The sequence below is a fragment of the Frieseomelitta varia genome, unplaced genomic scaffold, assembly GCF_011392965.1.
Source record: "Frieseomelitta varia isolate USP_RPSP 00005682 unplaced genomic scaffold, Fvar_1.2 scaffold_40, whole genome shotgun sequence".
Taxonomy (NCBI): domain Eukaryota; kingdom Metazoa; phylum Arthropoda; class Insecta; order Hymenoptera; family Apidae; genus Frieseomelitta; species Frieseomelitta varia.
The window spans coordinates 257,151-285,082 of NW_025110146.1; the positions used below are offsets into that span (position 1 = coordinate 257,151).

The 27,932-nt window shown below is 42.1% G+C and overlaps 1 protein-coding gene across 3 annotated transcripts in view; it reads right to left on the minus strand.

Annotated features, from left to right (window-relative positions):
- Positions 1-27,513, minus strand: part of LOC122531449 — a 42,554-nt gene extending 15,041 nt beyond the window's left edge. Inside the window, exon 1 of one of the 3 annotated variants that reach the window (XM_043659372.1) lies at positions 27,229-27,512. The gene's annotated coding sequence lies outside the window, so the exon portion shown is untranslated. Of the gene's footprint in view, positions 1-6,569; positions 6,760-27,228 lie in introns of those variants that run through there. The other 2 variants (XM_043659373.1, XM_043659374.1) reach the window with 2 other exon arrangements.
- Between the last annotated feature and the right edge of the window lie 419 nt (positions 27,514-27,932).

Genomic DNA, 27,932 nt, shown 5'->3' on the forward strand with positions numbered 1-27,932 from the left:
AGTCGTAAGAATTTCGACTTGCAAGCCGATGAAAAGCAGGGAAAACTGCCTTGTTTCCCTTTCCATCGGCTTTTCAAATTTTTTGGCTCTAAGATGGGGCATAACAGCAAGCCCTTGCGCTGGCAACTGGTTCGCGGACCATAACGAGTGACCGAACTGTATACAATAATTCGTCGCTTTCTTTTTCTTTTGAACTCGCCGGTATGATATCACTGGATAGAAATGATTAAGAACTAACAACCTTATCATTTGTTTTGCCTGGATTACATTTAAATATACTTAAAACTGAGAAAATGTTGCAATTTGGGACGAAAAAATTCTCGACGTGCGTGGCACGTCATTCCAGCGCAAGAGGTTAAAGTGTGTATTATGGAATTCATTTGAATTACAAAGTAGATACTGATCGATTACTGTAAGGTAAGGCAATCTTTGTTTCACTTATATTTATTTGTCAGAAATAAGAAATAATATTTTTCAGCCATGACTCCAGAAAAGATAAGCCGAGCAGAAGGTTTATATCGTTAGAGGAAAAATTAGAAACTCTTGATCGGTCGTAATCTGATGATAAGTTAACATCTCTTTCCAAGAAATTTAACAGAAATGAATCAATAATTAGGAGAAATGAAAGTAAAAGATAAGAGCTAGAGCTTCTGGCTGGAGCGTCATCAAGTTTAAAGAAATCCTCTCGCAAAAACAAAAACAGAAAATCGTTCAATTATATCGATAGAAGATTGCAAAAGAAAGAATATTCCTTTGAATACTTTAACAAGACAGAAAAAAAGAATTATTTAGTTATAGTTTTCTGCGCTTTCGGATTCATATAACGTGTTCTACTGTGTTTCCTAATCTTCGGCCAGCTGACAACGAGTCCCAAGTTCGTGTCAGGCGATTCTCGGCGATATTCTAAATCTAAATATATATTCATTCGCCGCGAGATAAAGACGATGACGTAACAACACGGCGAAAATTATAAATTCTTTGCGGGAATACGACGTGAATCTTTGAATGGAGGCATTCTCGTCCCACCGGATCGTCTAACGCGTTGTCGAAACGCGTGGCACAGAACAGAAAGCTCGTGATACACAGCTGGGGGCTCTCTCTCAATAAAAATAAAGTATACTTCCCTCGACCTGGTTTCCGAGTTACTGCCCACCAGATTTCGCGAATCAACAACCTCCTGTGCGCCAACCTCGCCGGGTTCCCCACCGTTTTCTATCTATGAATCACTTTGGTGCCAAGTGATAACGGCACCACCTACTTCTTCTCCAATGTCCAACCAATATTCGACCAAACCCAACGAAATCGGAGCATCCTTCGGGACTAAGGAAGAACTTTCTGCTCTTGTTCATCCCTCGGACGATTCATGTCCATTTCACCGTAAAAGATCCGCCAGGGAAATCACGATGTCCGCTTCCGCGTCGACTGAAATCGGAAATCTCTCGACTCGACGGCAGTGGAGTTTACAAGCGAGTTTACCTTACGAATTTTCGGTCGGAATTACCTGGTGGAGCGTCGAACCCGCGAAACGTGTTCCTGGAACGGTTCCAGGAGAGGATCCGAGGATAATCGACGAACGTGAACGGCCAACAGTATGTCCGCTCGGGCAACGATCGCGCATCGCGCCGCCCGATAAGTGTACATCGTGTGTCAGTCTGTCACGTACCGGTGTACGCGCTTCGTTTTCCACGTAGAAGGGACTGTACGGCGTCGCATAACTCGGTCACATTTGCGGTTTGCATCGTTAGAACGGCGATACGGCCCACTAAAAATAGCGGCCGAGCCAATATCGATACGACGGTTGAACGGTGTCAATCCCGGTGGATCGGGACCAGATCGCGGGGTCGCGCGACGTGCAGTTTCCGCGTGTACGCGATAATCTTGCCATTATTATTCTTTCACTTGCTTCTTTATTTCGTTTGTTCATCGAAATATTGAAATATTGTCGAAGAGCGTCTTGTCGAACGTTGTAACGCAATCGAAATGAAAATAGGTGAAAGATAAAATTTATATAGTTGACGTTTCATTCAAGTACGTTTAAGTATAATTTTTTGTTTCTTTGTTTGTTTTAAGACTGGTACTTCCTACACGATAATTTGTTAGCTGATGATATCACTGAATCAGAAAATTCACGATTCGTACGTTTCAAGCTTCTTTCATACAATTTTACAACCTTGCGAATCAAAGAAATTAAGGATAATTGAAGATTTGAATTTGCAAAATTTCATTTGTATTACTCATACAAATGAAAATCGTAAAGTCGTAAACTCTCGTAGAGACAACGCAACTACTTCAGAAAGCGTTAATTACTTTCGATCTAGTTTAGATCGTGCTTGGCTAAGACGCATCGACGCGTCTCGTGCAAACCTTCAATTTGCTTATCGTCTACGAGGGAAAAGTGGGACAACGTAAGTGGAAAGAATAGAGAGATCCGAGGCGTTGAGACGCAAGGCAACGCGAAGGAAATTAGTTCAGACAGTTTCACAATCCAAGGCGAGAGGGGTGTCTCGTTATAAATAGTTTCTTAATGCAGCGCGCGGAAGAAGAAGAAAAAAAGAAAAATCGATTTCAAGGATGGCCGTATTTTTCGCCATCCGACACGGTCCACGGATTCCGACATCGATCTGCCGGCAAAATATAGAATCCCTCCATCTATAATCATTCGAGCTCGCCTGATCGTTTAACACTACGAACGTCGCGTTGTTTCAGCTTGACTTTCTTCTTAAAAATATCATTCTTGGAGATATCTCGTAAAAGTCAATTTCCTATTATTTTAAGCGCAAAGTAAAACCCTCTTTTCTTATTATTATTAGCGAACGGTCAATCTGATTCGACTTGGCCTTTCTAATATTTTTCCGAAGGAAATTAAAATATTTCGATAGCTCAAATTGTCCAATTATTCTACTGCTTATATTAATATTAATGAAACGAATCTGTCAGAATAAAATCAAAATCTCTGATTGTATGTTCAATGTAATTTATACCAGATAATTTTCACAGATGAAAGAAGTCTGACACGCATTTCCATTTTCACTGGAGACCTTCGTTTCTATCATTTACCATCGTTTATCGTTTCGATTCAAGTGGAACTGTTGGTTTCAAATTCGAAGAACGAAGATAAAAAAAAAAACGAAAAAAGAAAAGGAAAAAAAGGAACAATTTGGTCTTGTATCATATGCAACGCACGGTGCGTTGAGACTGCGTGAATTTCGTCGAAGAAACGCGAAATCTCTCCCCCTTGCGATGCCAGTGTGTCACAAACATGCAAAGAACAGAAATTGGCGCAGTTACGCGAATGACGCCGCGCAGTTCACTTAATTCCAAGGCTGTGCGAATCCTTCGGCCTTACAGTGGCCAACGCGAAAATCCTCGTACGCGGATGGAATCGTGATAATATGTAGAATGGGCGCGTTGATGGCCCGCGCGTTTCAACTCTCTCGAAATAGCCGGTGAAAAAGTCGCTCTCTTCTCGCCGAGTCCCTCTCGCCTTCGCAGAATTTCACCGAAGAATTCATCGCCAAAGTCAAGTAGTTTTTAGGCTCTAACAGTCCAAATAAATTATATTTTATTATATATTATATGTTATATTATATTATATTCTTTAAATTATATTTTATTATATATTGTACGTTATATTATATTATATTCTTTATTGCCTGGATCGGCCGTGAAAGACTGTCTTTTCAGAAATGTATGAAGAATAAATGATCTCAGAGGGCTAAAGAAACTTTGCACAGAAGCTCGTTGTGAAATCAACTTTCGAGAATTTCGTTTGTTCGCCATCGTCTAAATAGAGAATCAAGTAGATCATGTGCAATCGTTTTAATTTCAAATATTTTTCGATCTCTCCGAAAAGGTCTCTTCTCAGCCGCATTTTTTCAGTATCGTGCATTCCAGTATCAACGTTATTCGTAATTTATGTTTATTAATATCTATCGATCTGTATACTTCGATATACTTTCGCTATGCAATTGATGAAGCGAACTTTATAACACTTTATTAAAATTAAACTGAATCGCGTTGATTGATATTGATTGATAATTATATTCAATGTCTGTTTGAATTCTGCACATTTTGTTAAATTAAACGCCTCGAGAGAAATTAAATTAAAATTAATTATCACCTGCCAGAAGACTTCTGATCGATAGTTTCGCCATTAGATCGACCTGGAATTTCTGCCTGTCATCGAGTTTCGCGAAAGAAAAAGAACACCTGGCGGATCTGATTATCGACGACGATGGAATAGCGACCTCGTGCAGCCTCGAATTTACTAGGCAAACTTTTCGATAAATCAACTTCCTCCAGAGCAGAGTGTTCCGCGTCTTTTTCGAAGTTTCGACAACGTCTTCGTCGATGGACCGTCTAAAAGTTTCGTGTGTATTCTAGTCCGTTTATATGCTTGGAATAACATGGACCGACAGGAGGACGTCTCCCAACGTCTTCCGCGATCAGTTTTCGATGGTAAATGAAAGGGACGCGATCGCTTGTAACTTAAAACATCGCTAATAAAAATCTCCTTCCTTCTATAAAATTGATTCTCTCGTATCTCGCGAATCGATATATCATTCTTCCAGCTACTCTGCTACGCTTTCGTCGTGACGTTTTTCTATCGTTACCGATCAGAACAAAAAAAAATAATCGTCGGACAATTATGTGTAACATTTGCAACGTGGATGACAATGCCGCGAGATTCGAACGATCGGCACGGGGAACAATCAGCCGCGGTAACGCGGATCGACGAGTCACAGTTTTGCAAAATAAGCAAGCGACGAGTGGCAAATACGTTCCTACTACGACGCATGTGTAGTTACGTGGCGAACGATAGGTATGACTGGATGCGTATACCGTCCACTACCGCGTATGCACTCGAGCACCGAGTTTATTTCGGTTCGTCCTGTAATATTAGACGTGATGTGAACGTTCGAGCGGCAAAATAAAATAGTCGAGTGTCTCAACGAAAGAGTTTTTCGCTTTTCTAATACTCATTGCCGCTGAAAATGAAGAAAATCTCAAGCTAACCTGCCGCGACTCTCTGACGTTAAAACAGGGATAGAAAATTCGTTTCGATATATTAGTCTTGTAACTTTGTTGTTTGAAATGAAGAACTGAAGAAAAGACGTGAATTCACGTCAGCGATCGCGAATGTGTTAACTTCGGTATTGAACGGTTCCATGCAACGCGGTCGCCTTTAGATTTTGTGTCAAATAAATGCCACAGCATTTTGGTCGGGATGCTCAAATGCACATACAATGCTCGGTTTCGATTCTAGCGCCACATCGTTGTATCAGTCATTGAAGCTAATTACTTCTCCTAATTATTTCCTTTTCGATTAAACCAAAATCACATGCAAAAATAGGTTTAATTTTTATTTTATCTACTTTTATTACCTTGCTTAGATTTGGTATCTCTCGCAGTTACACCAAGGAAGCTATCCAACACGGCTTTTAACCACTTGCGCTGGCAACTGATTGCGGACCATAACGAGTGACCGAACCGTATACAATAATTCGTCGCTTTCTCTTTGAACTGGTCGGTATGATATCACTGGATAGAAATTATTGAGAAGTAATTTAACAAATTTATCAGTTGTTTTGCCTGGTTTATACTTAAATATACCTAGAACTGAGAAAATATTGCAATTCTGGGATAAAAAGTTCTCGACGTGCGTGGCACGTCATTCCAGCGCAAGAGGTTAAATAGCACCAAAACGGTTCAAAAGTTCAAATTACCGAAATTACCTTCGAGCTCCAATGAAATTCTAATGGACGTTAATGGTTAACGAGTATCAGATATTTCGGCGTGTCGAGAATGGCCGAGCCGAGTTTGGCGCTGTTGGAAGAAACGTGTCTGTCACGTTGCCTAGGTCAATATTCGAACAGTGTCAAAGATCGTCGACACCGAGATGCTGGTTGATTTACGATCAAATCTATTTCTGGCCGCGGATTTTCCTCCACGCGCGATCTCGCGGCAATCCGGGGGCGAGAACCTAATGTTCGGCGAATCGATCGGTGTCGAATCGCGAAATGCAATCCTCCTTTTCAACTCCGGTCCGCTTTTAAAATCGCGACCTGGCATGCAATTTTAAACAGCTCGAGCGACTGAACTCTCACGTTTTCTGTCTCTTGAATATGAACCGCGCAAAATTGTCGTCCTTCGAAGGCGCATTGAGAGTGATTATAAACGACCAGAGGTTAATGCGGAACGAGAAGGGATATAATCGTCGAATTATTTTCGATTCCTTGAGTTGAACGCTTATTGGGAGACAGGAAGAAAAACCGACGTGAATTAAGTTAATTAACGAACGAACGAACAAACGAAAGAGGTTTACGAGGAAAGAGAAATCCTGCCGTGATCCACCTTTTGAAATCTCTCTCTGAAAAGCGTGAATGCCTCCTATTCCGTTCAAATGTGATAAAGTATCTCCGCTCTGTAAGTTGGCTCTCCTCGACTCAACCGCGGTATTCAAGTGTCAAGAATAAACTTCACTTTCCGAAAATCCACGCTGATGCCACAGTCTCACGCGATGGAGTAAAAAATTTATTAAACAAATCCCTTCTTTCTCTTAAACTCACTCGAGTGTCTTTTTCGATCTTCTTCTCTCTCGTGCTCCCTGTTTTATTCCAGTTTCAGTCCAAAATCCGCTCCGCTTGGACACTGGAGAACAGCACACGACCAAACACCGTGGAATAAAAAGTCACACAGCGAACGAGATGCAAAGAGTATGCATGGAACGACACGCGTCGTTCGATCGCGCGACACTGACTGAATCGTGCTACGACAGGAAAGAGGACTTTAAAACGACGACACTCGTATCCCCATCGACGAGTTCACCGATATATATAAATAATACTCGACTGTGCAATCCGTCTTACGAAGTCCAAGTCACGTCGATACGATTAAGCGACAGAAAGCCGGATTTTAATTGATATACGCGATTATAAATACGAGCGATGCGGATAGATTCTTCGGAGAGAACAGTACCGGCTTATTTCGGGCTGGAAGATGTCCAAAACGCGATTTTGATTGACATGAGATATTAGTGTTCGGCATGCGATCGCGGATGCGCTTTTCCACAGGCTGTCGCTCGGTTATTTTAGGCAGGCGTGTATCGTTCGATTTGAGGAAATCGTAGATTCCGTTAGACTGGTTAGACAAGACGAATCGATCGACATAAATATTTTTATCGGAGGCGATAAAAATATTCTCGAATTTATACGTTCATTAAGATCTAGTTCATTTTCTGCAAAATATTTGATTATTAAACGGAGTGAAGATTGCTAGACTAGGGCCGGTTAGGGCGACTAAACAAGAAATCGATCGACAGAGTATACAGAGAACGATACAAAGTAACTGCAATTCGAAATTAGAGGCGATAAGTATTTTCTATATTACTATAATTCTATATAATACTATATAATTAATATATAATACTATAAGTCTAAAAGTAATTTATACCTACGTCCATTATGATCTAGTCTATTTTCTAATTATTAAACGAAGTAAAATTGAATTTGACTTCTACCTAGCACAATTGATCATAGATTAAGTTAAAAAGATATATACATATATAACAAACTTCAACTCGCTCGAGTTGCAATTTAAGAGATAATCGAATCTTCGAGACTCTGACAAGGAGTTACATTCAACAGGGAATAAGGATCGTTGATTTCACGAAATTAGACGGTTAAGTCGATTGAATGCACGTGGTTATTGTCGCGATCTCGAATAAGACACGGTTCGCCAGTAGACCGATTCCTCGCCGACCGTCCAACATTTCATTGTCCAAGTATGCGTGCATCGGTTCACATGCGCCGGGACCGACGCAATTTACGCTACTTACGTAAATCAACGTGAGAACACAGCTCGCTCGTCGCTCGTAATTCACCGATGTTTGTAATCGCGTAATTTACACGTTAGTTCAACGTTTCTTGTAATTACGGAGCGTCGCGATTTCTAGAAGCGAGAAACGTATGATTTATGTTGTAAATTCCACGAGAGGGGGGGGAGGGGGATACGATATATCGAAAAGCTGAGAATTTCTCTCTCGGAGACTAGAGGATCATCCTGTGTGAGAGACGCTGTGCGTATGTGTATGTGTCTGCCTTTCGAGGTTATTGAGTTTCCTATTGTTTGCTAGTTTTTGTTCGCACCACCATCGAGGTCGGTCAAGCTAAACCCTCGTGTCACTAGGTCAAGCTATACCTTCCTCCTCGATGACGACGACGACGACGACAACGACGATGAAAACTTAATTTGCGACACGGCGTGACTCTCTTTTTCACTTTTGTGCCCCGTGCCCTTTCCTCTGGCCGTAATTTCAATGAATCCTCCGCACTTCGACGTCTCTTCACTCCCACGTGACGATTAAGCGGAACGGCTGAATTATGACAATGGGGAATAAGACGATGTATGGCGCTGACTCGGTCGACTCGTCCAGCGTCTCCAAATTTTCCCCTGTCGCGCGTTTCACTTCTCAAACACCATCGCTCTATCCTTTCGTTTCTGCAAGATCTTTTCACATCGATCATTAAGTTAATTCGCAGTCTTCGAGTCTTGCTCGAACGTCGTTCTCGATCAGTCGGATGTTTATTTCATACGAGGGAGAAGGCATTTTTCTCCGATCAAGCCATTATTCTCCGCTCTCGCGTTGTGCAATTCAGAAAACCTACCGTTGCGGAAACTTTACGGCCCATGCATTAAATCTGTCGCTGCTATAATCGTGTCGCGAGGCCCGCGGGCTTGCAATTCCGCGAACGTGTTCGAATCGTTTCAAGGAAACCTGGCCCCCCGCGTATATACCATCTCCGCGATTTGTTGCTGCGCTTTAATCTCTTTAATCGCTGGAATGCGTCGAGAATTTTTAAGTATACTTAAGTATAACCCAGGCAAAACAAATGATAAATTTGTTAAATTACTTCTCAATAATTTCTATTCAGTGATATCGTGCCAAACGAGTTCAAATGGAAAAGAAAGCGACGAATTATTGTACACGGTTTGGTCACTCGTTATGGTCCGCAATCAGCTGCCAGCGCAAGTGGCTAACAACCGTGCAATCACGGTTGGACAATTGTGACAAGCGGCTAGAAAAGTACAGAGTCCAACGAACGAGAGTGAAAAGCCACGGAGGAGTCAGAGAGTCGCGTCTGTAAATTTCGACCGCGGACGCGCGCGTGAAACGGCCCTTTTGCCATTCCCTGGAGACCAGGTTCCTCTCTAGGAACCGATTTAATTATTCCGCGAAAGGTAAGCGCTTCGAATTTTCCGGCGGCGGTCGCGCGCCGCGAACGAAAGAACACAGCCACGGAGCCAAAAATATATTTCTGTACGCTAGGAGCGGCTCTCGACATTTCCCTTTCCTTTCTTTCCTTCTCTTTCCGATCTCTCCTCCTCCTTCCCCCTTCTTCACTCCATCTCGTCCTCGATCTCGCGTTCTTTTCATCTTACTTTCTTCCCTCGTTGTTCTCATTGTTTCTCAACTTTTCTGGCACATCCTCCCTACCGGATGAGAGATGTATTCCATCCCCGGGTCGTTTCATAAATTTCCCAGTCTTCCCATCGGAAAATCACGAGACACGAAATTGCAGAGAGATATCATCCAGTTCTCGCTTAAAATTAGAATCTCCTCCTCGAAGTGGTTCTCTCTGAAAGCCATTCTAAATTCCACGTCCTCTCTGCCGTTGAAATTTAATACAAAGTCTCTCCGTTCGATTTTCTTTTTAAAAGCAAAAAAAAAAAAGAAAGATTGAAAAGCAACAAGAAGCGATTCCGACTCGATCGATTCGACAAAAAGACGACGGAACAACGTGAAATAGCCCGGTCTGTTCCCTTTTTGTCGTTCGACTGCGAAGGAGGAAGAGATAAAAACACACACGGCATCTCGTCTATTCTGATTCAGGGGGAAGGGGGAGGGGCTGGCGCAGTCCCCGTCGTCTAGGTCGTCGTCTTGCTCAGCGTTGTTCAACGTTCACCAGCTGTTCTTGTTGCCGGACAGAGTTAGACGCTGCTAATACGCTGCTAATCGAAGCAAATGCCCTGACCTCGCGATCCACTTGCCCGCTCGTTATTATTACTCCCCGGGGGATTTCAAGACCGTGTCGGTTTCTCCGAAGAAACTCGACGATTTCTTTTCTCCGCGTGCACGGAGATCCGCGTCAATTCCGCTTCCTCGTTCCGCGTTACGATGTCCAGCTACAGCGCGGTATTCCTCCGTCGACGTGGTTTCCACATCTTCCTTTTTTCCAGACAGCGAACGTACAGAATAGGCGGAAAATATCACTTTCTATAAATCCGTAATTTTAATAACGGATTAAATTAGTAAAATTAGTTTCTCTTCTCACATTCTGATGTTTTGTTAAGAGAAAAAGTAGGCGGAAAGAAACTTTTGGCCCACCCTATAGTTCTACTGTCCAAGGCAGTGAGAAGTTTCAGCTTCCTAGAGCGTCGACCTCTCTCGATGAGCCGATCGAAGACCAGCGCCGATCTTGTTTTCTCGATCTGTCGCCACTTTCCACCAGCAGAGAACACTCTCTCTTTCTCTCCTCTGTTTTTGACAAAATGCCTCGAGGGAAACGATAGGAACAAATTAATAGGAGAATCATTAATGTCAGCTTGCTGAACGATCACAAGCTGACGAACAGCTAGCAAATGGCTATTAATCCTCGCGAGAAAATCGATATTATCGAGGACATCGTGGAAGCGTTTCGCTTCTGCTTCGACTTTGTTCCTCGTTTCTCCGTGCTCCGAGTGGCTCGCGTTCTTCGTTGCAATTTATTTGCGACGAACCTTGTCCGACCTTTTTCGCTTAGCGTTGCGAGTTCGCACGATAAGCTCGGGCACGATCTCTCGATTTCAGCGGATTAATCAGTCGGCTGGCACGGCTGATGTCTCGGTTCTTCTTGCCTTGTACGTTTCCTCATTTGCGACTTGACGCGATTACCGAGAAATAATGCTCGTCGCTTACGTAATTCGCGAATCCGTAGTTCGGTCGTGAGTTTTTATTAGCCGCGAGGGTCGACGACTGAACGAAACGAGACACAGCAATGCCGTACAGCTCTGCAATCAACTTACTCAATTTTGATTTAAAAAAAGAAAGAGAGTCGAGTCTCTATGAATTTTTTTAATTTTTTCGTCGACCAACCAAGCCTCTATAATCGCAACGAAGAACAAAGAGTCCAATGAGTGAAAAATAGAAAACGAGTAAAATTGTAAAGAGAAGGAACGAAACTTTCGGAGGAAGAGGCGTCGCTTATAGCCAAACTTCCGGTTCCACGTGTTCTACGTGTTCGCGTAGTTATTTTCAACTCCACGCCAGGCCCCATATATCATTCTCGTGTCTCGGTGTATCGCAGTAACGGGCGAGCAGATACGGCGTAAGAAATTCGCGTGAATCGTCGTTTTCCTCGCTTGCTTACCGATCGCCTAACCTACATACCGCATCGTCTAATCATCCGCTAATTGCTCGTCGAACGAGGAAAGAACGAACATCACCGAGGGACCTACTTCGATCACGTTTTACTGTTCTTTGGTTGGGGTTCTATGCAGTCCAAGTCGATAAAAAGAAATTAAAAAAAAAAAGTCAAACGCAACGATAGTCGAAAATCTCCGCGTTCGCAACTTGCAGAGATTGTTGGACTTTCCGCAGAAAAAAGGAGATTCTTTCGGGCTCGCGGAATTTTTCGAATTTCCCTCGCAATTTTCCGCAATTCTTCTCGTTTCTCATTATACGACCGATTCAAACAACTTATCTAATCTGACAATTAGATAGACCTCGGGCGCGGCTGTCAAGCAAACTAAGGCCAGTCTAAGTCTCTAGTTTAAAGAGTATAATTTCTGGAAAATTATCAATCGATGCAAGTGCTTCGATTAGCCCAGCGATAAACAGTGAATTCTGTTTAACTAGGTAGTGCACCTCCAGATACTGGAGAAGATTCTAGTTTCGAGCTGTTTTCGATTTAAATTCCGATGTGTGGAGTAGCAGAAAGAAGCCTCGTTCGACGTTTATTCGGAAACAAAATGCCGAATTTATAATCCTCGTCGAGCACCGCCTCTTTCGATTTCACCTAATTGGGAGGCAACGAGGTCAACGTTGATCGTTAATTAATCCCACGTGGATTATAGTGGGCGGAAGTTTTTACGAAGTTGAAAAACCTCCTCTTTTTTTACGTCGTTTGTCATCTTGACGACGCCTCAATGACGCGTAGTATACGAGTCGTTTCGCTTAATCTCACCTATCTTGCGCAAATATATGATTTTCACTCACGCAAATCGACATTAGAGAGAACTAAAGATACTACAAAATCGCGAGTTTAGTCAAAATGATCGCGAACTTAATTATTTCACGTTTTGCATCCTGCATCAGTGGTTCATCTTCCTTCAGAATGGAAGCACGACTATGAAAAATCGACCAACAGTGATCAAACGGTTCAACACCAACAAGTGAAGCATAAAAATTTCCATCAAAGACGTTGAAATAAAAGTAATAGAAAATTTTATAATACAATACACGAGCTTTTATTTTTTATTTATGTGTCTCATTGTATATATTTATTTACGAAGAATCATTTAAAAAATTTAAATTTTTGTCTCTAAAAATACACTATCTTATGTCTGTAAAATATCTAAACGAAAAACGATCAATTATCATTTCGATCATTTTTGGTAGTTTTCTAGCGTTCATCAACGTGTTACATTGGATAAAATTTAGTATCCAAATAAAGTAGTAAAAATATATCATTAAAAACCAGAGAGATATATTTGAGAGAGAAATTCGTGAAACGAACGACGTAAATATTCGAAACACGTCAGCCCACTAAATTGATTAGAATTGCCGCGCGCAGAGAGAGAGAGAGAGAGAGAGAGATTTTTTTCTGTGAGGAGATTCGAGCCGACAACAAACCGAGGCTGGAGAAAGCAAAGAGACACGACTAATCTAGCGCGTGTTCACGGTCACGGGGTTCTGAGCCGCGGATGAAAAGAAGCTTTTTAGACGGCTATTCAACCGGTGCAACGCGAGAGTCAAGAGAAAAGGAAAGAAAAAGAAAAAAAGAAAAAAAAAAGAAAAAGAAGCGAGCTGGCAAATTGAAGGGGGCACCGGCGTACATAGATACGCGCGCGAATGCCTGAATCCTCGTCAGTCTAGCGTCTAGCCACGTCGCGTGGAGCGATGCCATAGGACGTTTTATTATACAGCGTTTCCGAGAATCTCTATTTGCAACTTCGGCCCGGATACCTCGAGAAACAAGGGGACAAGCTCTCGATTCACCGCGCGAAGCCAGATCTCTCGCGAGAGTTGACTTTTCGTGAGGCGAATCTTGTCGAGAGACGATGGAACGAACAAGTGACTTTAGATAATACCGACGAGAACGATAGACGAGGTTCTCCGCAGGAAATCGTAGCAATTTCGTCGGGGATTTGAAGTAGAACACGAATATCGATGGAAGTTTCTTCGCTGGTTAATTCACTCTTCCAGCGAATTTTCATTTCAATCGTCTCGTGAAATTTTGCCTAGTGAAAATTAATCAGCGCATCGACGCAACAATAGCACTTATGCGTGTTAATTGATTCGCTACGCCGAGCGTCTTGCGTTTCAACAAATTACATTTTAAATTTCTAAATTCTTGCGAGATATAAAATTCCAAATTCTCCGGTATTACGAATTGCTTCGATAAATTTGAATTGGAGAACGTGTCCGTGAAATTTCACGGCGATCTCGTTGGGAAAAATTTGCTTTCCCAAGAAACTATCTGCATAACGGAATTGGAGCGTCGAAACCGTGAAGCGACACGTGAAATGCAGACTCGGGTCGGGGTCTCGGGGTCGGGGAAAGGGGCGAGTGAATTTTCCACGGAATCTAATTGACAAAGTGGGACGGAAATTATCGCGTTCACGCGAGACCCTCGTCGAATACGAAACGCTTGAATTACGAAAACGTGGCCTCCGCGGACAGGTGGGTTGGTGTTTATGAATGAAATACATTATGCATGGATCAAATGACGCGATTTATGTCTCAGGACTACCTCTCACTGATAACGGAACGAAAAATCTCAAAGTTATCCTCAACCTAAAGGCCCGAAAAAAATATTACTTTTTTATCCGCTCGTTTCGTCAGCTGAAACCACGCACGATTGTTAGTTAAAGAGTTAATCCGCGAAGATGATCGATTTTAAATATCCTTGTGATTGCACGAATTTACATTTTGAACAAAATTTTATTAAATGATGTTGATAATTAATTAATTATTCGCGTGTCAATATAATCATGTAAGATTTCCAATTGCAGAAATTTACAACAGAAGCAAAATAGTCTCGTCAGCGGATAAAAAAATCATACTTAACAGTTAAACCGCGAAAATCGAGTTTTGTAATTGCACGAATTTACATTTAACAAAATTTTGTTAAATAATGTTGATAATTAATTAATTATCCGCGTGTCAGTATAATCATGTAAGATTTCCAATTGCAACAGAAGAAAAATAGTCTCGTCAGCGGATAACAAAATCATACTTAATAGTTAACCCGCGAAGATCGATTTTAAATATTTTTGTAATTGCACGAATGTACATTTAACAAAATTTTGTTAAATAATGCTGATAATTAATTAATGATCCGCGTGTCAATATAATCATGTACGATTTCCAATTGCAACAGAAGGAAAATATTTATCCGCTCGTCTCGTCAGCCACACTTAATAGTCAACCATACTTAATAGTCAACTCGCGAAGATGATCGATTTTAAATACTTTCGCAATTGCAACAACTTACACTCGACAAGATTAATTATCCGCGTGACTATCCACAATAGAAGTCTTATAAGAAGTCTTATAATAGAATATTTAGTCTTTCGTGTTGGTTAAACGAATGAAAAAGGAGGCGCGGAAGGAACTTTTCACTTGAATAAGTGAGTCACTCGTTGCAACGACATGGAAATCCTGCGATGGACTTCCTGCAACGTGCGTTTCGCCCGCACGGATGGAAATCAGGCTGAAAGATTAGTCGACCGGGCCACAAGGCGAGCATTGAAGGAAGAAGAGAACGAAAGGAAGCAACAAGGGGGAAAAAGTTAATAACCGCGGAGGATCCAGGCCTGTGATTAATGCCCCCCCCCCCCCCGAACGACACGTTCTCGTCTCGATTGCAGATGTAATCGCTGGCGAACCGGATGTAACGGGTCTCCCGTGGCTGGAGCTTCGATTATCCATCGATCGATTCGAAAATGCAGGCACGTGCATTCGCACGACGCGTTTCGCAAGCGTAACGTAACGATTCGTGGCGGACGCGTGGGTCGTAGGTGAACGCACCGAGGGGGTTTACGTAACCATTATCCGCAGATTTTTCACAATGAAACCGTGAGGAGACCGTGAAACTCTTTCCAGACTTTTTCTGGCATGCACCGACCGATCACTCGTTGCTGTTCGTTGAATTATCGATTCGAGTCTTGTAACGAGAGGTCTTAGACGGTTGTCTAGAAGAGTATTAACCGCATTTAATGCAATTAGGCCTTCGACAATCGTAGAAGGTAAATGTAGAAAGTAAGAAATAGCTTTGTGGCTCGAACAACTAAATTGAAAAAACAGGAGAATATCTTCGAAGAAATACTTTTTTCTTTTCTCTTGCAAGAAATAGAATGGCGAAAAAAAAATTCTGAAAAATCTACTGGTTAAATTATGATTATAATAATCGCATTTAACGCAATTGGACTGTTGATAATCGAAGGAGGTAAGAAATAGCTTCAAACAGCTCCATAAAAATTGAAAAGCAGGAAAATATTTTGCTCCGAATAAACTTCTCGAAGAAATATATATATATATATATATATTTTTTTGCAAAAAATAGAGTAGTAGTCAAATGCTTCTGAAAAATCTAACGAAAAGTCTACCGGTTGAATTATAATTATAATTTGCTGCGTCAGGAAATGTAAATTCTTACAAACAATTTCTCTCGGGCATTATCAGAACACGTAACCACCGTAAAGATTTATCTTGTACACTTCCATCCATCGAAAGGATTAGTTGGATTAACTTTGAAATTTTCTGAAAAGTTCTCGAACGTGAATGAAGAACAAGTTAACGGACAAAAGTTGACGAACTTGAATCGTACGGACCGTTCGTCCCACAGAAATCAAATACACGAAGTAACATGTATCTAATCGTACTGTAACACGACGTCCCTTGAAAACGAATGCTTTAACGAACCTGAAGAGACAATTTCTGAGCATCGTCGTAACGATGGAACCATGGTCGAGCAACAGAGATGAGGTTGTACGTCGGCCGAAGCTCTCGATGACCTTAATAACCTCGTTGCCTGTTCCCGACGATCAATTAATTACCGCCTAATTGGCGTTGAAGCGTCGGTATATCGTTGCGATAAACCTGTAACGCCTGTAAGCGACCGGCAACGTTGTCCCTCGTCGTCGTTAACGAAAACCATCAGCGCGCCCGGTTATCATCCGTTGTCGAAGAAAATACCACCGTGTATATCCCCGAGAATCCAATAGTACGAAGAAACAGAAATGATAGCGACAACCGACGCTACCTTCGAGTAAAATTTTCCCAAGGAAAAATTGGTGAAATTTCGTGTCGTTCAAGGCTTGATAATTGTAATTGGCCAATTAACAACAAAATATCTACCCTATTCTCGCATAGGGAGAGAGAAAGAGGGACGTTACACTTTTGCTCGATCAAAAATCTCGATGAATCGATGATGATGCGATTTAACTAAACGAAAAAATATATATTCATTCGTATCTGTATAAATACAATTGGAAGGGGTGGTGGATCATTCCATAATTTACGTAAAATTGTCCATCAACTGAGAAAATGAATATTTCATTACAAAAAAAAAAAAAAAAAATGGACTGATAAATAGCTATAATATCTCGATGGACGAAAAAATGATTCAATTATTAGAACAAAAGAACATTCATTCATATCTGTATAAATACAACTCGAAGAGGGATGAATTCGCAACAATTCGTAATCTACCAAAAAATTGTCCGAGAAGATGAATATTTTATTTAAAACAAATTGTTAAAAAATTGTCCATCAGCCAATAATGTGAATATTAAAAAAAAAAAAAAATGGCAAAAGAGAGACTCGCAGGAAGCAAGGATCAAAGGGAACTTCCCCTCGAGTTAACGACGATCCGCTTCTGCCCCCCGAGAAGAGAGGCGGCTCTCCCTTTCGTGTTCCCGCGGGCAACACGCCGCGGCCACGCGGTCTCATTGCCAAATATGGCTGGCCGTGGTATTCTTAGCACCGTTCGAGCGCGAACGACACTCGCCGGAGCCGGCCGAGCGGACCGCTTCGTTCCTCTCCGCGAACGCGGAGACGAGAGGCGGCCGCCTCGGCTGAGACGAGCTCCGAGACGAGCGTAAACGTCGAACCACGGAGAAAAGGGAAGAGAAAACGGTGGCAAAAGTGGAACGATAAGGAGAACTGAAGTTGCGGCTTATTGCGAGAGTGGGAGTAACGCGAGAAACACGAGAGAAATGACTCGATAGAGATGACGAGTTGCTCCGAACGTAGACGGCGAATGAAAGGATAACAGGTTGGATAAGGGAGAAGTTTATCTACTATGTTCGCTACCGATCACGGTTTCCACGACGATTTATTAGTGGCCGGACGAACGTGCTCTTCGTGTTCCACTGTGAGATTCGAAGACGAAGACCGCATATTTAGTTAGAGCTACGAACGTAGAATAACGAAGTAGTAAAGTACGTTCTTTACGTTACGCAGAAAATCAATAGCGTAACGAGACATTTGTCTCGATTTGTCGGGACAAATGGCTCAGTAGGTTAAGCAACGATTTCCCGTTCGTATAGCCATCGAAGCAAACAAATCCGCGGAAATCGGTCAATATCGTCGGAATCGTCTCGGAGAGGGACTAGAGAAAGAAAAAGCTGACTGAAACGACGGAGGAGGGCCAATATTTTCCTTCCCAAACTCCATCGACCGGATCAATATTTTAATCGACCGTATCCTGGGAAGTCATTCTTTCTGCTCGTCCTTCCCCAATTATTAACGTCAGAAATTACGAGAGTAAAACGCCTGTAAAACCGTTGTTACAGTTCAAGAAAAAATTCCAAAGAACGGAAAAGCCCCATGCTCGTGAAACGACACACAGAAAACGACTCGCAACTCGACTCGGCGTCTAATCTAATTCGGAAACGTCGAGCAATATTTAATAACGTTCGGACATAGACGAGTCGCTGAAGAGACGCCAGGAACCGATGTTATTTTCGGATTGGTTCGCGACATTGCAGTCGTCCATTACTCGGCGGATTCACCGAATTCGTTGCGCGTCCAAGAAAATCGTCGATCCGTTCGGATGGTCGAGTATCTGCTAAAAGGCACGAGATACAGGCTGGGTTCGTTCGTTCGAAAGTTCAAAGGATACCATTTGTCGTCCACGAAACGGGGGGTTGGCGCGCCCACCTTACGATTTCTGGGTCAGGTCAGAAGGGTGTGGTGAATGCTTTGAGTGCTGATCGTTCGATGATTTATCGAAACGAGGCTGCAATTTCATTAGACGCTGGTAGACCTTCGCCGATGATCACCGGTTACGCGACTTTCCGCGGCGAGGGCGCGGCTTTTTCTCTTCAAGAACGCGTCAACCTTCGTCCGCGTAATCTCTTCTAGATCGTTCTCTTCCATCAATATTCCGAGAAAGTATTTTCTTCCTTTTTATTTAACAGCTGTCATTTTGTTAAAAATGAAATCATTAATTTCCTTCCGAGTATCGTTAAATCTATTTTCCCACATGACTTCGTAGAATTTAGAAATATGTTAGAAAGAATTTTACTCGTGAGCCAACTCATTAAAGTAATATCGTTTCTTGATACTATACAAAATTTTATTTTATTTAAATTATTCTTGCTAGGTAATGTTTATTAAATAATTTAAAAAAAAATGACTGCTTTTTTTAACTCTGGAAAGCATCGCGCCCAATAAATCGACAAATTGTTCATTAAGTCATCGCGACTCTGATTTTTCGTTTGTTTCGATTCCCCCTCTTTTTCACTTTTAACTCTTCGCGCATTCTTCTCGCACTCACGCGTGCTATAACTCACGAATGAATTTCCATCACGCTCCGTGATATGTGTTCAGCGTCGCGAAATCCGTCCGTTCAGCGAATACAAAGCGGTTCGAAAGTAACCTGGCCAGACTCAGTGAGTTCATCTAGGTCAAACGTATTCCAAAGATTCGCGTGTTGTACGTTTTTTTTTTTTTTCTCGCCGTCTTGAGAGTCTCTTGATCGCTCGAGCGTCCCGAAAGAGCGGGAACAGAAAAGAGCTGCGGATCTTTCGTTCTAGGCGAAGATTAAACCCTTGCGCTGGCAACTGGTTTCGCGGACCATAACGAGCGACCGAACCGTATACAATAATTCGTCGCTTTCTTTTTCTTTTGAGCTCGTCGATATGATATCACCGGATAGAAATTATTAAGAAGTAATAAACTTATCGTTCGTTTTCCCTTATATTTAAATATACTTAAAACTGAGAAAATGTTGCAATTTGGGAACTGATTGCGGACCATAACGAGCGACCGAACCGTATACAATAATTCGTCGCTTTCTTTTTCTTTTGAGCTCGTCGGTGTGATATCACCGGATAGAAATTATTAAGAAGTAATAAACTTATCGTTCGTTTTTCCTTACATTTAAATATACCTAAAACTGAGAAAATGTTGGAATTTGAGAACTGATTGCGGACCATAACGAGCGACCGAACCGTATACAATAATTCGTCGCTTTCTTTTTGAACTCGTCGGTATGACGATCACTGGATAGGAATTATTGAGAAGTAATAAATTTATTATTTGTTTTGCCTATTTTCTTTTACTTAAATATACTTAAAACTGAGAGAATATTACAATTTTGGGACAAAAAAAAATTCTCGACATGCGTGGCATGTTATTCCAGCGTAAGAGATTAAAGAACGTGGCCAGAGAAAAGAGGAGAGGAGAGGAGAGGAGAGGAGAGGAGAGGAGAGGAGAGGAGAGGAGAGGAGAGGAGAGTGCGACGCGTGAACACGACCGGGAAGAGGAAAAAAGAAATGGGAAAGTGCCTGGACGAAAATAAACGGAGGAAACGAGCTACGGTGACCGTAGAGAGGAGGCAACGAGGAAGGCGACCACCACAAACGCGTAGGTCGATAGAACTGCTATGATAGGAGCAAGGTGTAAGGTAGCAGGTTGTCAGAGCAAAAAAGGGGAAAAGAGAAGGAGGAGCAGGAGGATGGAAGAAGATTGGAGAAAGCGAGAAGACCGAGCCACCTAAACGGCGAGTGAGAGTGAATGGATCGATGAGACCGTCTCGTCCCGGCGGCCGCGCTATCGGCCAAAACATCGCCGGGGCCAAAATGTCAGCGTTCGTCGATCTTTTGAATTTCGTTGGCCTGTAATTTGTTTTGCAAATCGCTCGCGCGTGGTGTCGCGTCAACGCTCGGCGAGCCTGCTCGAATCGAGTTCATCGCGAGTTCTTTAACGTTTTGGACGATCTCTCACTCCGTGAAAGAAAGAAAATCTCGATTTGGATTTCTTCTTTCTTCTCGAGCTTGGATTTCTTCTTTCGAAAAGAAGAAAAGATGGTGGAGTATATCGATCGAACGCGCGTCGCGTCGCACGTCGCGACGTAGAAACACGTATGTATGTATGTATGTATGTATGTATGTACGTATTTTGTTGGACGTCCATCACGCGTCGGCGTGAAAACCTTACAAGACGGTGGTGCGTCGTCAGCTGCCCCGCGATTACGAGCCACGCTTACTGCCAATTTATCTAGCGTCGCGATCACAATGCCATGCTTGCGTACTCGGGGTCGTTGACCCTATACTCGCGAGGCGATATTTCCATATAATTTTTCATAGACTACGTAAGAGTCAAATCAAAACGTTCAACTCTGCTCATCGTCGAATATGTATTATACCTGATGATCATCATTGTTATTCAACGCGCTATAATTCCATGGAATTATTTAAAGTCAATTTACTCGCGCGCGAGAGCTAATACCTTCTACGCGGACAAATTCGCAAAAACACTATCGATCATCCGTAAAAGTAGATCGTCTCCGACGGAAGTTAAACGAGAGCAGCCTTTGTCTTTACACTGTGATACCATTGTGTCGCTTTATAATACCTTATTGTCCCGGGGCGTGTGGTCACAAAACGCCCCGAGAGAAACCAAGGCACAATGGAATCCCTCGAAATACCGGCTCCCAGTTTTTCGCAATTAGCCAAACAATTAGGAAAAGTATCTAACGAGTTGCCGAGAGAACGACGCGAGTTATTACGAAGAGAGAGAGAGAGAGAGAGAGAGAGAGAGAGAGAGAGAGAGAGAGAGAGAGAGAGAGAGAGAGAGAGTGAGTGAGAGGGGAGAGAGAGAGAGAGAGAGAGAGAGAGAGAGAGAGAGAGAGAGAGAGAGTGAGTGAGTGAGACTTGGAAGTAAGGAAATTATCAGTCGAGAGGAATGGTTCTTGACGTCCAGAGACGAGTTTCTTGTACGGAGGCTCGATTAAATCACTCGTACGCGGCGGCGACGACACAGTGGTGCCGTGCACGCATGCAAAACAGTGCGAATCGTCGGACCCCTTTGATCTAGAAAGTCCATGGGAACTCTACCAGAACCGTTCACTTTCGCGATTTCTACGCCACAGATCTCTCTCTCCCTCTACCCTTCGCAGATAAGTGAAAAATCACAAGGTGAAGCAAAAGTAATACGAAAATTCTGACCCATTGCGAGTGATAACAAGACTCGAGGAAATTTCTTGTAGCTTTTAATACGTCTATCTACGTTCTTTGCTAATGTTCTTTTCACAGAGACATTCGGAACGGATATTGTGATTTATTTCTTCGTTATTCTCAATAGGTTTTTCATCATCAGGACTTCTTACATTTTTGGTATCATGCACTGATAACTGCGTGATAATATTTGACATTAGAACTACCAACCGTGGTTTATGACTAATTTATAATTTTTGTTAGATATATCATAGATATGGAAACAGTGCATTTTTAAAGATTTAAATGATTCTTTGTAAAATGCACAAATAAAATCTTGTGCGTTCTACACTTTTTTCTTCTTTCTTTCACTTTAACATCTCCGATGAAAATTCTACGCTTCGGTCGTTGGTAGTTAAAATGCAGAATTTATGCTGTTCTTCCTCTCTTGTGTATCTTCCTTTTCGGAACATTGTATTCATAAAAGATGCGAAATATACACAACCTTACCAACATTATCTCAAGAAAAAAAAAAAAAAAATACATCAACCTCGTATCAAATTCGAACGAAAATGAAAGGATTGAAACGAAGAGTCACTTTAGTTTTGCATCATCCTGCAAGAAACTGCAGGATGAATCAATCGAGACACGCCCGAGTATCGAAACCGCGAGACAAAGTCTTCGCGATGACTCGAAGAGACAAGATAACATTGTCCGAACTAATACCTCCTCGTCGAACCGATAACATAATCGACCAGAGTGTGTGTTCATGCAGATCGTGGTCGTTTCTCTCGACTTGTGCGCGATTTCTAACGACGCTGCCCACGAAAGCGCGCGATTAATGCAATAACGCGACTGTTGCAAAATCAAGGGAAAAGGGTTGCCATCGAAGACGCGTAATTCGACGCTGACGTGACGTAACCGCTTCGAATCGCCATAATTCCGTCATTCATCCTCGTTCGACCGATCGCGAGAGACCAGAGATCGCACTCGAATTCAAAATCGTCCAATTCATATGGAGGTTTGAACAAACATATTACGAAATTTAACTATAACAATAACTATTAATCTTATATTAATGTGTAACAAGATGGTTGATCCTTTAACAACTGAACAGAGAATATATTTTTTTCGCTATTTTATTTTCTTCTTTCTTCTCGTTTGTAATTAACGTCGCCGATGTTAAACTCGTTTTTTCACCCCCTCCCCTCCAATTTATTGCTCAAAGTTAATATTTGGAGCGAACGTAACTGTTTTTCTATTTAAATAAATTTTGAGTTCTGTATTGTTTGTTAGATGAGAGTGGTTCATATCTGGTCTCTGATTGTCTTCTATTTCCGAATCGAAAGAAACCAGAAAACAGGCTACATTCGAAGAAGGGAAAGCTTCCGTTGGAAAGTGTACGAGAAGCTGGAAACGTTGGAATGATCCAACAATGGTAACGAGGATATTGGCTGCTGTTCAAAAGGCTCATTTCTTCGCTGAACAGCTGATCGTCGAGAAAATTGGGATCCCCCAAGCGATTAACAGCCTTAAACGTGCTAATCTTAATTGCGAACTAATTTGCTTGTCGAGTGTTCCCTGTTTCATCACCACACTAAAACTACGAGAAAGTGATCGGAATGACCAATTGGTAATTTTTCAGAGTATAATTCCGCAGATTTACACTACAGCTGTATCTCGGCTGATTTTTATAAAACACACGAACAAAACTTTTGTGTCTTATTTGTTGTATTATAAACCTTGCCATTCGTTTTGCACTCCAAGGTCTACGATGCAATCTTTATGCTTTAATTGTCCATTAATAGTTAATGGAGTAGTCATTTATATCGATAGACCGAACAAGTTTCTTTGGTTCGACAGTTGCAAATTGTTTCTTGGGAAACGTAGATTCTATGGATATTCTCATACTGTAATATCGACAAAATGTGCGGAGAGCCGAAGACGTGAGAACGTGAAAGAATCGCGAGGTGATCCTTTCCTCGAGGAAATACACGACGGTTCGGAGATCGTGAAAGGCCGATGAATTTCCTCGGTAGATGAAACCACACGTTTATGGCAACCTTCCATGCAAATTCCTCTGTGAAAGCAGAGCGCACCGAGCGATGGCTTCGTGACGAGGGATCATCCGCGAGTAGCGTTCGACGCTAATAGCCAGTTCGGCGCGGATCTGACCTAAAAATTAGCGTAAATTTCGCGAAAGCTGCTCGTCGCACGTTCAGCCAGCCAGGCGTGCCCGCTCTCGCTCGTCGTTCTTCAATAGCTCGCTCAGCATTTTCGCGACTTGAGTGGGCCACACTCAGCCTTTCAGACGCGGGGACTTTCAGAGTGCAGACAAGCGGTGGGGTTGTGTTAAAAAAGACAGAAAAGAGAGGAAGGAAAAAAGAAATTTCATGCGAGGAGAGAGAATCGGTGGGTGGGGAAAGAGTCGCTCGTAAGAGGGATTCCTTAACTACCCTTGATTTCCATCCCCTTCTGGCTAATTGACGCGACTCCAGACCGCTTTCAGCCTCGAATCACTTCGGGCATAGAGGGAACGAGCTTTCCAAATTTCTCAGACCACGTTTCTTTGTTCGCCAATTGACAGATCGCACTCGACAGAGGCAAAAAAGGAAAAAGAAAAAATTGAATTGCTCTCTCTCTCTTTCTTTCTTTCTTTTTCTCGTTTGATCTTTGCGAAGAAAAGGAGAAAGGAAAATAAATACGAGGGGGGTGGGGAAACGATCCAGACCGCAGTGGAGAAAGAAATTTTTCAATGGTAGAAATCAAGTATTTACACGATGGGTTTCATCGAAACCGAGAAGCAGAAAGCTTCGACTATAGGCGGCAGCCGGAGATAGCCGGAGCGTTGTGCATGAACGCTTCAGCAACGAAGAATTCGCGAATCTGGGACAGTTTGATCGATAATGGCGTAAACCTGGCCGCGGCAATTCCAGGAATGGCAGCCTAATTGGATCCTCCTTAAATAAGTATTTCAATTTACCCGCAGACCGCCGCGTACTCCCGGAGGCATGTCTGTCGCTCTTTTCGAGAAAAACCACGCGCAACTGTGCGAACAGATTTCTCCAAATCCTTTCGAAATGCGTGTGCAAACACTTTGAATTCATTCGATTAATTAACGAGCGACTGATTGGAAAGCATCGTCAAAAATTAATGTATCAACGTGTAATTCGTTTGTTTGAAAATTGAGTAAAAAGCTTTTTAAACAGAGATTTCTCGTAGAAATACGAGGAAAATCAGAAATTGAAAACAGGAATTCGAGGATTTTCACGAGACGAAGAAGAACTTTACGCAAAAAAGGTGACAACGTAAAGGTGTAAGTTGAAAGATGTTGAAACAGAACGAAAGAACGGCTAAAAAGAGCCTCGCTTTGAAAAGTATCGCAGGGTTTATTTGCCCGGGGTTCTATTTGGATTTCGCGAGCTACTCGTTCAAGGTCACACGTCGTCCGCAGCATTCATAGTGATGCACCGGCGTGCATTCTGCGACGACAAGAATCGATAAACCACGGCAAAGGGATTAAAACCTTTGCTACGTGTCTCGGAAACTTTCTCCGAATTTTTAACTGTCTAAACAAATGTTTCGACGTTTCTAAACATTCTCCAGCATGAAAAAACTGACAAAACGTATTCGCTCGTCGTTTAATTCCTCGTTGGAAAAATTTCGCCGGACTCGTTTTTAGATTAATGTCAATAAGGGATTTTACACACGAATCTTCGTGTCCCGTTTCTAAAAAAAAAAAAAAACTGTGAAAATTACCAGCTTTCTCTCTCTTTTTTCCCCTCCCCTTTCCAGCGATGCGCGACCATGTAGCATGATCAAGCTACGAGAACGTGTAATTTAGAGAAATAATCACCGGGTAAAGAAATAACTCGAGTTACCCGGGACGATTAACTTCAATCTAATTTGTAGAGTAAAGCGTTTTCTCGCTTCGTATCCGCACTGTTAAAGTTGCCATAAACTCGTTAACCCTTCGTTAAGAGAATTGATGTAAATTAAAAAAATAATAATAATAATAAAAAACAAAAGGAAAGTTCCGTCTGTTTTTCGCTAAACTCCACTTTGAAGCATCAAGAATTTTTACCAACTCCTACCAATTCCTGTCCTGACAATATTTGAGCGGAGTCCAAAAATGCTAGTTTCTAGAACTGACAAGAGAATTCTCAGTTCGAAAGTTACTCTCGTTTCGGGAAGGTTACAATGAACTCAGCGTGGAAACGTATTCACGAAATACAGCGTCGAGTTTGTGGATAAAGACAGGTTGAGTTTGAGTTTCGATTTCTCAACAATTCGAAAGTAATAATATTTCTCTCCGTACTTGGGCCAAAGTTTCAAATTAAATTTCAACTAGGTTAAATTCGGAGATATTCACACTTTCACATTCAATTTTTTGGTAACCTAAGATAATGTTCCGTCTTCTTTTTCGAAATTTCTTTCGGCGGAAGAGGTAACGATCCGAACATCGGATGATGTTGGATAGTCACTCCAGCGATCACGTGACGAACATCGCTCCACAGCACGTGGACGTAACAACAAATCGGAAGGAGCAATGTTGCATCACTGGTATACGAGAATGTCAGGTAATCGGAAAATTGGTTTTGAATAGCAAAGACGCCGCTTACGAGAGAACGGGGAAACCTTACGAACGAAAATTATCCGGCGTTCGTTACGTGCGCGAACCTTACGTGCGACTATCGGTCGAATTATTCGGGGAATCCGAACTGCAGCGATCAGAATCCGCGCAAATAAGCTTCGCGAATAAATCTGAAACGATCTAATTTTAAAATACGGTTTAATAACTCGCTGGTCCCCACTCGCTGCTGTACTAGTCGAACACAGTACAGAGAGATCAAACTACAAAATTCGGCGTGATTACATTACATTTCTTCCTTATAAATGAACGAAAATTTCCTGCTGTACCACGGCAAACTACGAATTTTAAAGGACACCATAAAAAGCGACTGTTTTAGGAACCCAACGCAAGGGACGGTTAGCACCAGACGAATGTACGATAATGTTCGAAGGAATATTAATGTAAAAAATCGACTAGCTGCTTGATTGCGTCGTAAAATCCCGTAATATCGAAGCATAATTTATGTTGTGACCGGATAATAGCTAATTATAAATGCTTGGCGATTTTTTAAATGGCGGTAGTCATTAATGCTAATCTCTATCATTTACATTTTTTTTTTTTTTTTTTTTTTGAAACGCGTGTTCGAGATAAATGAGCGCACATATATGTACGTGTACGGTAAAATAGGAAAATACAAAGACGAAGTGAATTGTGTATTGAACTGTACGACGAACGTGATGCATTATAATGTTTTCTTTTTAAATATCCAGTAGAGTGTAAACATTGAAAAACCATCAAGACCAATTTCAAATTTCTTAATTCAAAATATGCATTCGTAAATATGCTGGTACACGTACGTACGCACGCTCCGATCCAGAGCACGATACCAATCAATAACATGCGCGAATTAATCGTAAAACAAGGGATGAAATTGACGGATGACGTACCGTAGTTTGTTTCTCCTCGAAGAGATCCTCAAAGGGACACTTTCTCGCGGCAGTTTCCTTGAAATTCAGCCGGTCGTGGTTGCAGCACAAACGGGTACACAAGATTTGCCACTCGCGTCACGCTCGAACATCGTTCATCCCCGGTGTGTCCGCGACGAGTGTCTTCAATTATACTCGGCGGAATGTGAAACGCGAAAATTAAGAGAACAGCGAAAACACCGCGAACCGGCTCACACAACGAACAACCGCACCTCTGAAGCTTGCAACAGGAAACTGGCCTGTCTCGTGCAGCAAACTTTCATGTAAGGGTGCAGCATGCGCTCCGATTGGTAGGGAGCTGCGCGGCTAAGCCAATCGCGATCGATCGTTCACCGAACGTTGACCCCCTCCTCCCCACTTACACATAACACAACACATATCTGTTTGGCACCACATTCGGCAACAGAAAACTATCATGCCTTGTATGAACACCGTAAATTCCGAGCGCAATTAAAAAATTGATGTAAAACTCGATTGATTAAACATTTCTTCTCAGATCTGATAAGTGTACGTGCGATTATAGCTTAACTGAAAAGACATGGAACACGACATGTCCCAAAGCATACCAATTGAAAGCGCATGCGCCCACGTGGATCACCATGGTTACGGCAATCTGAGGAAAAAACGCGCGCATTGCTCTTGTTAAATTCAAATGTAAATTTCTC